Source organism: Hemiscyllium ocellatum, unplaced genomic scaffold (assembly GCF_020745735.1).
Source record: "Hemiscyllium ocellatum isolate sHemOce1 unplaced genomic scaffold, sHemOce1.pat.X.cur. scaffold_124_pat_ctg1, whole genome shotgun sequence".
Lineage (NCBI taxonomy): Eukaryota > Metazoa > Chordata > Chondrichthyes > Orectolobiformes > Hemiscylliidae > Hemiscyllium > Hemiscyllium ocellatum.
This window is the reverse complement of record NW_026867720.1, coordinates 1,452,192-1,464,159: the sequence shown is the minus strand read 5'-3', so window position 1 is coordinate 1,464,159 and position 11,968 is coordinate 1,452,192. Positions and strand designations below refer to the sequence as shown.

The 11,968-nt window shown below is 43.5% G+C and overlaps 1 long non-coding RNA gene across 1 annotated transcript; it reads right to left on the bottom strand.

The window, feature by feature from the left end:
• Positions 1 to 4,917: 4,917 nt before the first annotated feature.
• Positions 4,918 to 8,519, bottom strand: LOC132809458 (uncharacterized). The gene is made up of 2 exons (XR_009642330.1): positions 8,436 to 8,519; positions 4,918 to 7,087 (listed from the first exon to the last, which is right to left on the bottom strand). It is a non-coding gene; the product is annotated as an uncharacterized LOC132809458 (long non-coding RNA).
• Between the last annotated feature and the right edge of the window lie 3,449 nt (positions 8,520 to 11,968).

The window sequence follows — 11,968 nt, the reverse complement described above, 5'->3', positions numbered from 1 at the left end:
ATAGGCAACTGCAGTAGAGTTATAAAAACTTCAATTGCAAATGTGGCAACTGTAGTTAGAAGATAAATAAAGGGACGGAAACAGAGAGAGACGAAAGAGAAAGAGAAGAGAAAGAAAGAGAGAGGGGATTTGAAATTCAGAAGTTGGGAATTAGGTAAGAAAGTTAAATGAACAGGATGTGAGATGAAGGGAGAACGTAGGTTTACTAGGTTACTAGGTTAGTAACTTGTCATATTTCGGTGAGAAAAATGTCAAAACGTTTTTTTATTTCATTTGAAAAAATGACTCGGCAGATGACGTGTCCAGTGAACTTGTGGGTAATGCTAGTTCAGACTAATCTGGTGGGCACAGCTAGTGAGCTATGTGCAGCGCTGTCAGATGAGGGATCAAGACATTATCAAGATGTCAAATTGGCTATTTTGATTCGTTATGAATTGGTACTAGAAACATATAGACAGAAGTTCGGAAAAATAGAGACGGAACAAGGTCAAACTTAAATTGAGTTTGAAAGAATTAACCACAGTCATTTTGATAGGTGGGTTATGGCCTTAAAAATGGATAAGACCTGTGAGGCTTGAAGGAAGATTAATCTGCTGGAGAAGTTAAAAGACTCACTTGCAGAGATAGTAAGAATTCATGTGAATGAATAGAAAGTTCAAGAAGTGAAAAGTGCGGCAGAAATGGCAGGTAAATATGCATTGTGGCATGTGATGAAATTTAGCTTCTGGCAGGAATTTCATCCTGTGGGGGATAGAAATTGAGAGAAGGGAAGATCACACATTACAAAGCTCATAATAGTTTACCACAGGTGAAGAAAGAAGCCCAAGGAGTTTGAAAGGTGGTGAAAGGCCTCAGGTGATCTCACTATAAGGGAGTGGAACACATAATATTACAGTGCTGATGGTTGAAGAAGGGCACAGGGAAAATCTTGTTATCACTGCAGTAAGCTGGGACACACCGTGCTTGGCGTTAAAGAAGACACTTTGGGGAAAGATGCGGTAGAAGAGGCTAAGCCCAGTGGCATTAGTGAAACTGGTAAAGGATACCCCAAGTGCAGCCGAGGAGCTGCAGGAAATTGCACAGACTAGGCAAGGGCTGGGTATGGAGGCAGTGCCTGATCTCTATAAAGAATTCGCCTCTGTCGATAAAATTTACTCAGAAAGAACAGGGGGAGAAGGAGAAGAAATGGTGGGCGGCACGGTGGCACAGTGGTTAGCACTGCTGCCTCACAGTGCCTGAGACCCGGGTTCAATTCCTGACTCAGGCGACTAACTGTGTGGAGTTTGCACGTTCTCCCCGTGTCTGCGTGGGTTTCCTCCGGGTGCTCCGGTTTCCTCCCACAGTCCAAAGATGTGGGAGGTGAATTGGCCATGCTAAATTGCCCGTAGTGTTAGGTAAGGGGTGTATGTAGGGGTATGGGTGGGTTGCGCTTCGGTGGGTCGGTGTGGACTTGTTGGGCCGAAGGGCCTGTTTCCACACTGTAAGTAATCTGTAAATGATAATTTTGTGAGATACGGGCTCTGCTCAGTCTCTAATAGTTGAAAAGTGAGGCTCCGGAAAAGCACAACAGATCAGGCAGTTTCCGAACAGCAGGACAATTGCATATCAGGTAGAAACCCATCGTCCAGAACGTGGTGGGGGGACAAGGGGGCTGGAAGATAAATACGAGAGTAGTAGCTGGGCAGGTGGGAGGGTCACTGGGAAGGAAATAAGAAGATGTAGGTAGAAGTGATAGTGATTTGTCAGAGGGGAGGATGGAGTCGATAGGTGGAAAGGAAGATGGCCTGTTAGGGCAGTTCAAGAGGGCGGTGCTAGGTTGAACGGTTGGATCTGGGAGAGGTTGGTGGAGGGGAGATTTGGAATTTGGTGAAGTCAACTTTGATGCTGTACAGTTTGAGGGTTCCAGCTGTCCTACCACCGATAGGTGTCCTGTCACCCTCCTCTCCGACCTATCACCATCACACCCACCTGCATCTACCAATTACCTTCCAAGCTCCCTTTCACCCAGCTCCACCTCCCACCCTCCCATTTATTTCTCAATCTCCTTCCCCCTCCCTTACGCCCCACTTTCCTAATGAAGAATTTATGCCTGAAACGTCAACGCTCCTGCCCCTCGGATGCTGCCGACAAGATGTGCTTTTCCAGCCCCACACTTTTCAACTCTCATCTCCAGCATCTGCCGCCCTCACTTTCTCTCACCCTCTAATAGTAAGAGTTTAAAGTTTTTTTTCACTCTTTCTGGCATTATAATCAAGAACATGATAACTTGTGGAATGGGGACAGAAATTAAGCATCCCTTGTGTAACATCAGGATGGAGTGCCAAATCAAGTTTGGGGAATTAACAGTGACAGTGAGTAACAGAGTGTCAGTTCTAGGAATAGAGTTTGCTCTTGGGACCGATTTAGCAGGAGGCAAGGTGGGAGAGGCACCCCTTGTGGTGGAGAAGCCAAAGGAAGACTAGGGAATTGGTGAGTTAAAAGAAAATTACCCAGGATATTTTCCAGACTGTGTAGTAACAAGATCCCACTGTCATAAGTTACAGCAGGAAGAAGAAATGAACTAAAAAGACAAATGATTGATGCTCAGCGAACTGACACCCTGTTTGATGTAACGGTGCAGGAAAAACCTGAACAGGCAGAGGATCAGGCAGAGGAGTTTAGTCCAGAAAGTCTAATGTACTTACAACAGATATATACACACACATTCACACACACATATACATGCACACACATAGAAGAGGAATCAGAATATATTGTTGAACGTTATTAACTTCAACATAGAATCATAAAATTAAAATGGAGACCCTGATAGGTTACTGCAGAAGGGAAATGGGCCGAAATGCACCGGATTGTGTTAGCAGTAATGTACAGTGTTACGGGTCGCACATAAACTCTCTGCAGGCGGTCACCTAGGTGTACAGAAGACTCAGGCTAAGGTACAGAAGCATTTCTAATGGCCTGGAATGCACAAGGACGCGGTTCATTTTTGTTGTACGTGACATACATACCAAATGGTAGGTAAGTCCCAGGCAGTAATAAAACCAGCACCTTTGTTGCCAATTCTTTCATTCGAGAAACCCTTCATGTGGGTTATGATTAATTGTGTAGCTCCCCTTTCTAAAGTAAAAGTGGAAACCAATATTTGCTGATCATAATGGATGCGTCTACCAGATTTCCAGTGGCAATTCCATTATTGGAGTGTTAAGGCAAAAATGAAGGTGGAGGGGTTGGTAGCTTTCTTTACTCGCTGTGGACTGCCCAGAGAGATTTAGTAAGACCAAGGGTCTCAATTTACTGCTCAGCTGTTTTAGGAAGTCATGGATATCTTAGGCATACAGCACTTCAAATCAAGTGCGTCCCATCCTGAATCCCAGGGAGCCTTGGAAAGTTAGCATCAGACACTGGGGTCCATGCATACAGCATACTGTCAGGATTGCCCGAATGGTTGGGAAAAAGGTGCCCCATTAAATTGTTTGCCATTAGAGATGCTCCAAATAAATCTACTCACTTTACTCCCTTTGATTTAATATTCGTACATGAAGTGAGAGGTCCTTAGAAATTAATTAAATATAAATTGACAGGACCAAAGTCGGAGATCTCACACTTGGATTATGTATCAGAGGTGAGGGAGAGATTGGATGGAGTAGGTGAGTTAGTTAAACAGCACCTGAAGAGGGCACAGTATAGAGTGATGCAGGTGGCAGATAAAATCTCTGAAACTTTGACGATTTCCCGTGAGGATGACGTATTAGTTTCGCCACCAGTGGTAAGAAAACCATTCAAAGCCAGGTTTAGTGGCCCCTTTCAAATTTAAAAAAAAGTGTGAAGTCAGTTAAACTACCTGGTAAAGATACCGGAGATGACAAAAAAAGTCTTTATCGAGTATTTCATATGGATGAATAATGCACCAGCCACATTTAACACTCACGAATAGAGCGGTGGCCATATGAACAAATTGTGCAGTTTATCTGTATGACGTAGTGATCTTCAGCAAGTGATTGAAAGCTCACATGTTACAGTTGGCAGAGCATGTTGAACGATTACAAGAAGCAAACTTGGTAATAAACTTAAAGAAAACAGAATTCGCGAAGGCGGAGGTGACGTTCTTGGGACATTACATTGGACATGGAAGGTTGATCCCATGGAACACAAAAACGAAGGGCTTTGAGGAATTTCCACGAACATCCTCGAAGAAAGAGGCGCTTCGATTTTTGGAACTGAGTGGATTCTATCGGAAGTTTGTTCAAAACTTCAGCAGCGTCTTTGTAACACTGATGGATTTACTGAAGAAGAACACAGAATTGTGGTGGACAGAACAATGCCAGGAGGTATTTGAGAATTTTAAAGCAGGTTTAATCACTACACCAGTTTTAGCTGCACCAAATATTCTGAAACCCTTTGAAGATTGTGTTTGATGCTCGGGATATAGGGGTCAGAGATGTATTGATACAGAAAGAAGATGATGGAATTGAATGGCTAATTGGCTACTTGTCGAAAAAACTCAATATCCAACAGAGAAAAAAAATAGAAAATCTCCATTATTGAACAAGAATGATTAAGTTCCACACTGGCCTGATAATATTTTAATGTGTATATGACAAACAAATTGTCGGAGATGGTTGTGGACAACGACAAATCTCTCGCATTTTTTGGAATATTTAAAGACCAGAATATGAGACTATTTCATTGCAGTCTTACCTCACCAACTTTAAACTTACAAAGTGTTCATGCTGTGTCTCCTATAATGTGATAGCAGATGTGTTTTCGCGGATTTAAAGGAAAAAGTGTAGATAAGATTTGACTTATTCCAGTGTTGTATTGGTTTGCAGAATTAATATGAATGATATAACTGAGATTAATACTTTGGTATTTCATAAAATTGGGATTAAGAGTTAGAGGAAAACAAATGTTGCCATCTTTTCATTCAGCTAGTTCATTTTATTTTCTGAAGCGGGGAGATGTTATGAAGACAAAAACATATATGGACACTTTAAAACAGATCGGGTTTTGCTGAATAGAAATTAAAGCCACAGATGCCAGCTGAAGGTCACACTGTTCCACACGTCACCATTAGCTGAGAAATGGATTCCTGAGTTTTGGTTACTGTTTTGACAGCCATACAAATGTAACCAAAGAGTTTAAATAACACTCAGGATACCAGAAGCCAACAGAATTTGAATATTATTGTTTGGACGCCTGGAAAGCAATCAAATTATGAGAATTATTATATCATGGGGAGTATATAAACACAGCATTTTGAACACTAGAGAGAGCTACTGCCAACCAACAGTAGAACAACTGCTGTAGAGCAGGAGTGCTAACTGACCATCTCAAACACACTCTATCAAAGACACATGTTCATGCAAACCTCTTTGCAATAAAAAAAATGAACCAAGGAGATCAGCAGCTGAAAGAGTGAAGACAGCGGGGAAGATAGAGACTGTATGGTCTTGAGATTGTAATGTTTAATATGTGGGTTGTTGGAACAACATACTTTTTACAGAGTTGGAGTCAGATAGTAAGTAGCTAAGAAAAGAGGGGCTTGTATTTGTGAATAGCTGTTGTTTAGTTTTCACTAATAAAGTTAAGAAATAAACTTGTTAATCTTTGTTTAAATAGTGGAATGTGGGAGATCTGTGTCGCTCATATTTTAACAGATTACGAGGTGAGGCGAACTTTTCTGGGTGTTTGGTTTTAATTAACAGAAGGGTTCGACTCCACCTTGTAAATGTCCATCCACGCTAACCCCATTTCCCTCCACCACAACTCCTATACTCAATGCTCTGACTGATTAAGGCAAATGTGTTAAATGTGTTCAGTACCGCACTGTCTGCATTCAACTTCACTTTCAAGGAACAATGTACCTGCAGCCTTATGTCCATTTGTTTCACAACACTCCCCAGGCCCTTAACATTAAGTGTATAATTTCTGCTCACAAGCCTCCAGTCTGAAAAATATCCCTCTTCCTTCAAGCCAATTGTGATGAGCTTCTTCTGTATCCCATGTGACTGAAACTTCCTAATCTGCCTACCAATCGGAATGTTATGAACACCTTGCTGAAGTCCACATAGACAATGTCTACCAAACTGCCTTCATCAATCTTCTTTGTCACCTCTTCATAAAACCAAATTAATGAGACATGATTTCCCATGCAGGAAGCCATGTTGTCTACCCCAATCAGCCCTTACCTTCCCAAATGTATGTAAATGCTATCCCTCAGAATCCCCTCCAACAACTTACCCATCACTGACATCAGGCTCACCGGTCTATAGTTCCCCGGCTTTTTGGGTCACTGTCTCCTTTTCTAGTCCCACTCCTCCACTGCTCACAACAAATGTTAAATGTAACCAGGTCGGTGATATGGCCGATGATATCGGTCTCAGACTGGGTCAGGGTCAGTTTTAGGAACAAGTCAGGCTAGTTTCTGTAATCTGCTAAAACAACACGTTTACGATCCAGAGCAATGTTACTCCAACTATGATGGAAAGATGGATGGCAAACTGGTTGCGTATTGCAAATAAAGACTCGATATTTCCCATTCTAAAAACACTGACACACACACAAATCTGTGCAATTTCACGTTGAAAGAACCTTATCCAAATATTAGTGTAACTCATGACAAAAGGAAAAATTGTGAGATTCTCCAAAATGTTATTCTGCTTCTGAAGGTATTCCACTCACACAGCTGCTAGCAATGGGATTTTATCCTGGGAGAGTTGGATTTGGCTGAATTCCCTTTGCTTTAGGCTGGCAGGAGGTTCCAGGTTAGCACAGTGGCTCAGTAGTTCGCACTGTTCCATCACAGCATCAGGGAGACGTGAGTTCAATTCCAGCCTCGGGAGACTATCTGCGTGGAGTTTGCATCTTCTCTCCGTGTCTGTGTGAGCTTCTGATGGGTGCTCCCGTTTCCTCCCACAGCCCAAAGCTGTATAATTCAAGTGGATTGGCCAAATAGTCCATCGTGTTCCGCGATTTCTACTTTAGGTGCATTAGTCAGTGGTAACTGTGAGGGCATGGCAAGGTTACTCTTTGGAAAGTTGGTATGTACTTGTTGGGCCGAAGGGCTTGTTTCCACACTGCTGGGATTCTATAAAAATAAGAATGGTAACAATAACAGTAGAGTTTTGTTTTAGTTCGTACACGTTACTGTGATGAGGAATAATGAAGGAGAGAGAGTGCAATAGGCCGTTTCTTCTCCGGCAGATGACATTTTCTCCCTCTCTGAGTTGGATCACACAATAATGTCATTCTCTCCCAAACTGGACCATGTGAGGTCTCCTTGTACATTGTCCAAACTATGTCTCCATCACATTCCCTGTTCCATGTCAGTTCATCATTGCTGCTGTCATACACAGAGCCATACCCTGAGCAGAAAATGGTCTCGGTCGATTTGAAGATATGTTTATATGGCCCTGCGTCATTAAAAAATAAAATGTTTAATGTATTCAGAATACATAGAACATAGAACAGTCCTGCACAGAACAGGCCCATCAGCCCATGATGTTGTTCCGACCACTGATCCTCATGTAAGCACCCTCACATTTCTGTGACCATATGCATATCCAGCAGTCTCTTAAATGTCCCCAATGACCTTGCTTCCACAAATGCTGCTGGCAATGCATTCCATGCTCTCACAACTCTCTGTGTAAAGAACCCGCCTCTGACATCCTCTCTATACTTTCCTCCAACCAGCTTAAAACTGTGACCCCTCGTGTTAGCCATTTCTGCTCCGGGAAATAGTCTCTGGCTATCAACTCTATCTATCTCTCTCATAATCTGGAATATCTCAATTAGGTCCCCTCTCCTCCTCCTTTTCTCCAGTGAAAAAAGTCCGAATACAGTCAACCTCTCCTCATATGATAAGCCCTCCAGTCCAGGCAGCATCCTGGTAAACCTCCTCTGAACCCTCTCCAAAGCATCCACATCTTTCCTATAACAGGATGACTAGAACTGGACACAGTATTCCAAGTGCGGTCTAACCAAAGTTTTAAAGAGCTGCAACAAGATCTCACGACTGTTAAACTCAGTTCCCGTGTTAATGAAAGCCAAAACACCATATACTTTCTGAACAACCCTGTCCACTTTGGTGGCCATTTTAAGGAATATATGTACCTGCACACCAAGATCTCTCTGTTCCTTCACACTGCCAAAAATCCTATCCTTAATCCTGTACTCAGCTTTCAAATTCGACCTTCCAAAATGCATCACATCGCATTTATCCAGGTTGAACTCCATCTGCCACCTCTCAACCCATCTCTGCATCCTGTCAATGTCCCGCTGCAGCCTACAACAGCCCTCTACATTGTCAACGACACCTCCAACCTTCGTGTCATCTGCAAACTTGCTGACCCATCCTTCAATGCCCTCATCCAAGTCATTAAAAAAATTACAAACAGTAGAGGCCCAAGGACAGAGCCCTGTGGAACATCACTCACCACAGACTTCCAGGCAGAATATTTTCCTTCCGCTACCACTTGCTGTCTTCTGCTGGCCAGCCAATCCTGTATCCAAACAGGTAACACAGATACCGGTGTTAAAATGAATGTTTTATTTTAACAAATACAGAAATTGCTGGAAAAGCTCGGCAGGTCTGTCAGCATCCAGATGACTTTTACATGATGGAGTTGTACCAGCCTCCACCACTTCCTCTGGCAGCTCAGTCCATACACGCACCACCCTTTATGTGAAAAGGTGCCCCTTAGGTCTCTTCAAAATCTTTCCCCTCTCACTTTCCACCAATGTCCTCTAGTTTTGGACGCCCCTAACCTGGGGAAAAACCTTGACTACAAACCCTATCCATGACCGTTCTGATTTTATAAACCTTTACTGCTGTGAAATGTGACTTCAATCAACAAGAATGGCTGTACTTCCAATAATCCTGGGCCGAAATGCTGAAATGCAACACTGACACCTGTTCTTTCTCCATCAAGTCACAATTATAAAACCACTTTAATCGGTTTGTTCAGATATATTAGGTGACACTTCTTTGGGATTTACACCTAGACCTTTGTGCCCAGAGGTAGGGACACGAACACCACTCGGCAATACCCATAAAGCTGTAACAGTATTCTACATAGAACATAGAACATAGAAAGATACAGCGCAGTACAGGCCCTTCGGCCCTCGATGTTGCGCCGACCGAATCCTACCTAACCTACACTAGCCCAATAACTTCCAAATGCCTATCCAATGCCCGCTTAAATGACCATAAAGAAGGAGAGTTCACCACTGCTACTGGCAGGGCATTCCATGAACTCACAACCCGTTGTGTAAAGAATCTACCCCTAACATCTGTCCTATACCTACCACCCCTTAATTTAAAGCTGTGTCCCCTAGTAACACCTGACTCCATTAGCGGTAAAAGGTTCTCAGTGTCGACCCTATCTAAACCCCTAATCATCTTATACACCTCTATCAAATCTCCCCTAAACCTTCTCTTCTCCAATGAGAACAGCCCCAAGTGCCTCAGCCTTTCCTCATAAGATTTTCCTACCATTCCAGGCAACATCCTGGTAAACCTCCTCTGCACTCGTTCCAATGCCTCCACATCCTTCCTATAGTATGGCGACCAAAACTGCACACAATACTCCAGATGAGGCCGCACCAGAGTCTTATACAGTTGCAACATGACCTCAGGACTCCGGAACTCAATTCCTCTACCAATAAAGCCCAGTACACCATATGCCTTCCTCACAGCACTATTTACCTGGGTGGCGACTTTCAGAGATCTGTGTACATGGACACCAAGATCCCTCTGCTCATCCACACTACCAAGTAGCCTACCATTAGCCCAGTAATCCATCTTCTTGTTACTCCTACCAAAGTGAATGACTTCACACTTAGCTACATTGAATTCCATTTGCCACATTTCTGCCCAGCTCTGCAACTTATCTATATCCCGCTGTAACCTACCACTTCCTTCCTCACTATCCACAACTCCACCGACTTTTGTGACATCCGCAAACTTGCTTACCCAGCTTTCAAGCCCTTCCTCTAGATCATTTATAAAGATAACAAAAAGCAATGGTCCCAAAACAGATCCTTGTGGTACACCGCTAGTAACTGCACTCCAAGATGAACATAGTCCATCAACTACTACCCTCTGTCTCCTTCCAGCCAGCCAATTCCTAATCCAAACCTCTAATGTATCCTCAATGACATACCTCCGTAATTTTAGCATTAGCCTACCATGGGGAACCTTATCGAACGCCTTACTAAAATCCATATACACAACATCTACTGCTTTACCCTCGTCCACTTCCTTAGTCACCTTCTCAAAGAACTCAATAAGGTTTGTGAGGCACGACCTGCCCTTCACAAAACCATGCTGGCTATCCTTGATCACGTTATTCCTATCCAGATGTTCATAAATCTTATCCCTTACCATTCTCTCTAAGACTTTGCCCACCACTGAAGTCAGACTCACTGGCCTATAGTTACTAGGGCTATCCCTACTCCCTTTCTTGAACAAGGGGACCACATTCGCTATCCTCCAGTCCTCTGGTACTATTCCCGTTGACAATGACGACATAAAAATCCAGGCCAATGGCTCTGCTATCTCTTCCCTAGCTTCCCATAGGATCCTAGGGTAAATGCCATCAGGCCCAGGAGACTTATCTATTTTCATCCTCTCCAATATTCCCAGAACCTCTTCCCTGCATATTTCCAGGCCATCCATTCTAATCATTTGTGACTCCATATTCACATCAGCAACAGTGTCCTGTTCCTGAGTGAATACTGATGAAAAGTATTGATTTAGTGTCTCTCCAATCTCCTCCGCCTCCACACACAACTTCCCACTACTATCCTTGACTGGACCGATACCTACCTAGTCATCCTTTTATTCCTGACATACCGATAGAAAGCCTTTGGGTTTTCCCTAATCCTACCAGCTAAAGACTTTTCATGTCCCCTTCTCGCTTCTCTTAGCTCTCTCTTTAGATCCTTCCTGGCTACCTTATAACTCTCTATCGCCCCAACTGAACCTTCACGCCTCATCTTTACATATGCCGCCTTCTTCCCTTTCACAAGGGATTCCAATTCCTTACCAAACCACGGCTGCCTCACAAGGCCCTTTACACCATGCCTAACTGGTACATACTTATCGAGGACACGTAGTAGCTGCTCCTTGAACAATCCCCACATCTCATTAGTGTTCTTCTCTTGAAGCCTGTTTTACCAATCCACACATCCTAAGTCATGCCTCACTGCATCATAATTTCCCTGCCCCCAGCTATAACTCTTGCCCTGCGGCGCACACTTATCCCTCTCCATCACTAAAGTAAAAGTCACCGAGTTGTGGTCACTGTCCCCGAAGTGCTCACCTACCTCCAAAGTCTAACACCTGGCCTGGTTCATTACCTAGAACCAAATCCAGTATAGCCTCACCTCTTGTTGGCCTGTCTACATATTGTGTCAGGAAACCCTCCTGCACACATTGGACAAACACCGACCCATCTAATGAACTCGAGCTATAGCTCTCCCAGTCAATATCTGGGAAGTTAAAGTCCCCCATAACAACCACCCTGCTACCCTCACTCTTTTCCTGAATCATCCTCGCAATATTATCCTCTACTTCTCTAGGACTATTAGGAGGCCTGTAGAAAACACCTAACAGGGTGACCTCACCTTTCCTATTTCTAACCTCAGCCCAAACTACTTCAGATGGCAAGTCCTCTTCCATCGTCCATTCTACTGCTGTAATACTATCTTTGACAAGTAATGCCACACCTCCTCCTTTTTTACCCCCATGTCTGATCCTACTAAAACATTTGAACCCTGGAACGTGCAACAGCCATTCTTGTCCCTGTTCTACCCACGTCTCTGTAATGGCCACAACATCGAAGTCCCAGGTACCAACCCACGCTGCAAGTTCACCTACCTTATTTCTTATACTTCTGGCATTGAAGTATACACACTTCAATCCACCCTTCTGTTTACAGGCACCCTCCTTCGAGATCGCTGCATT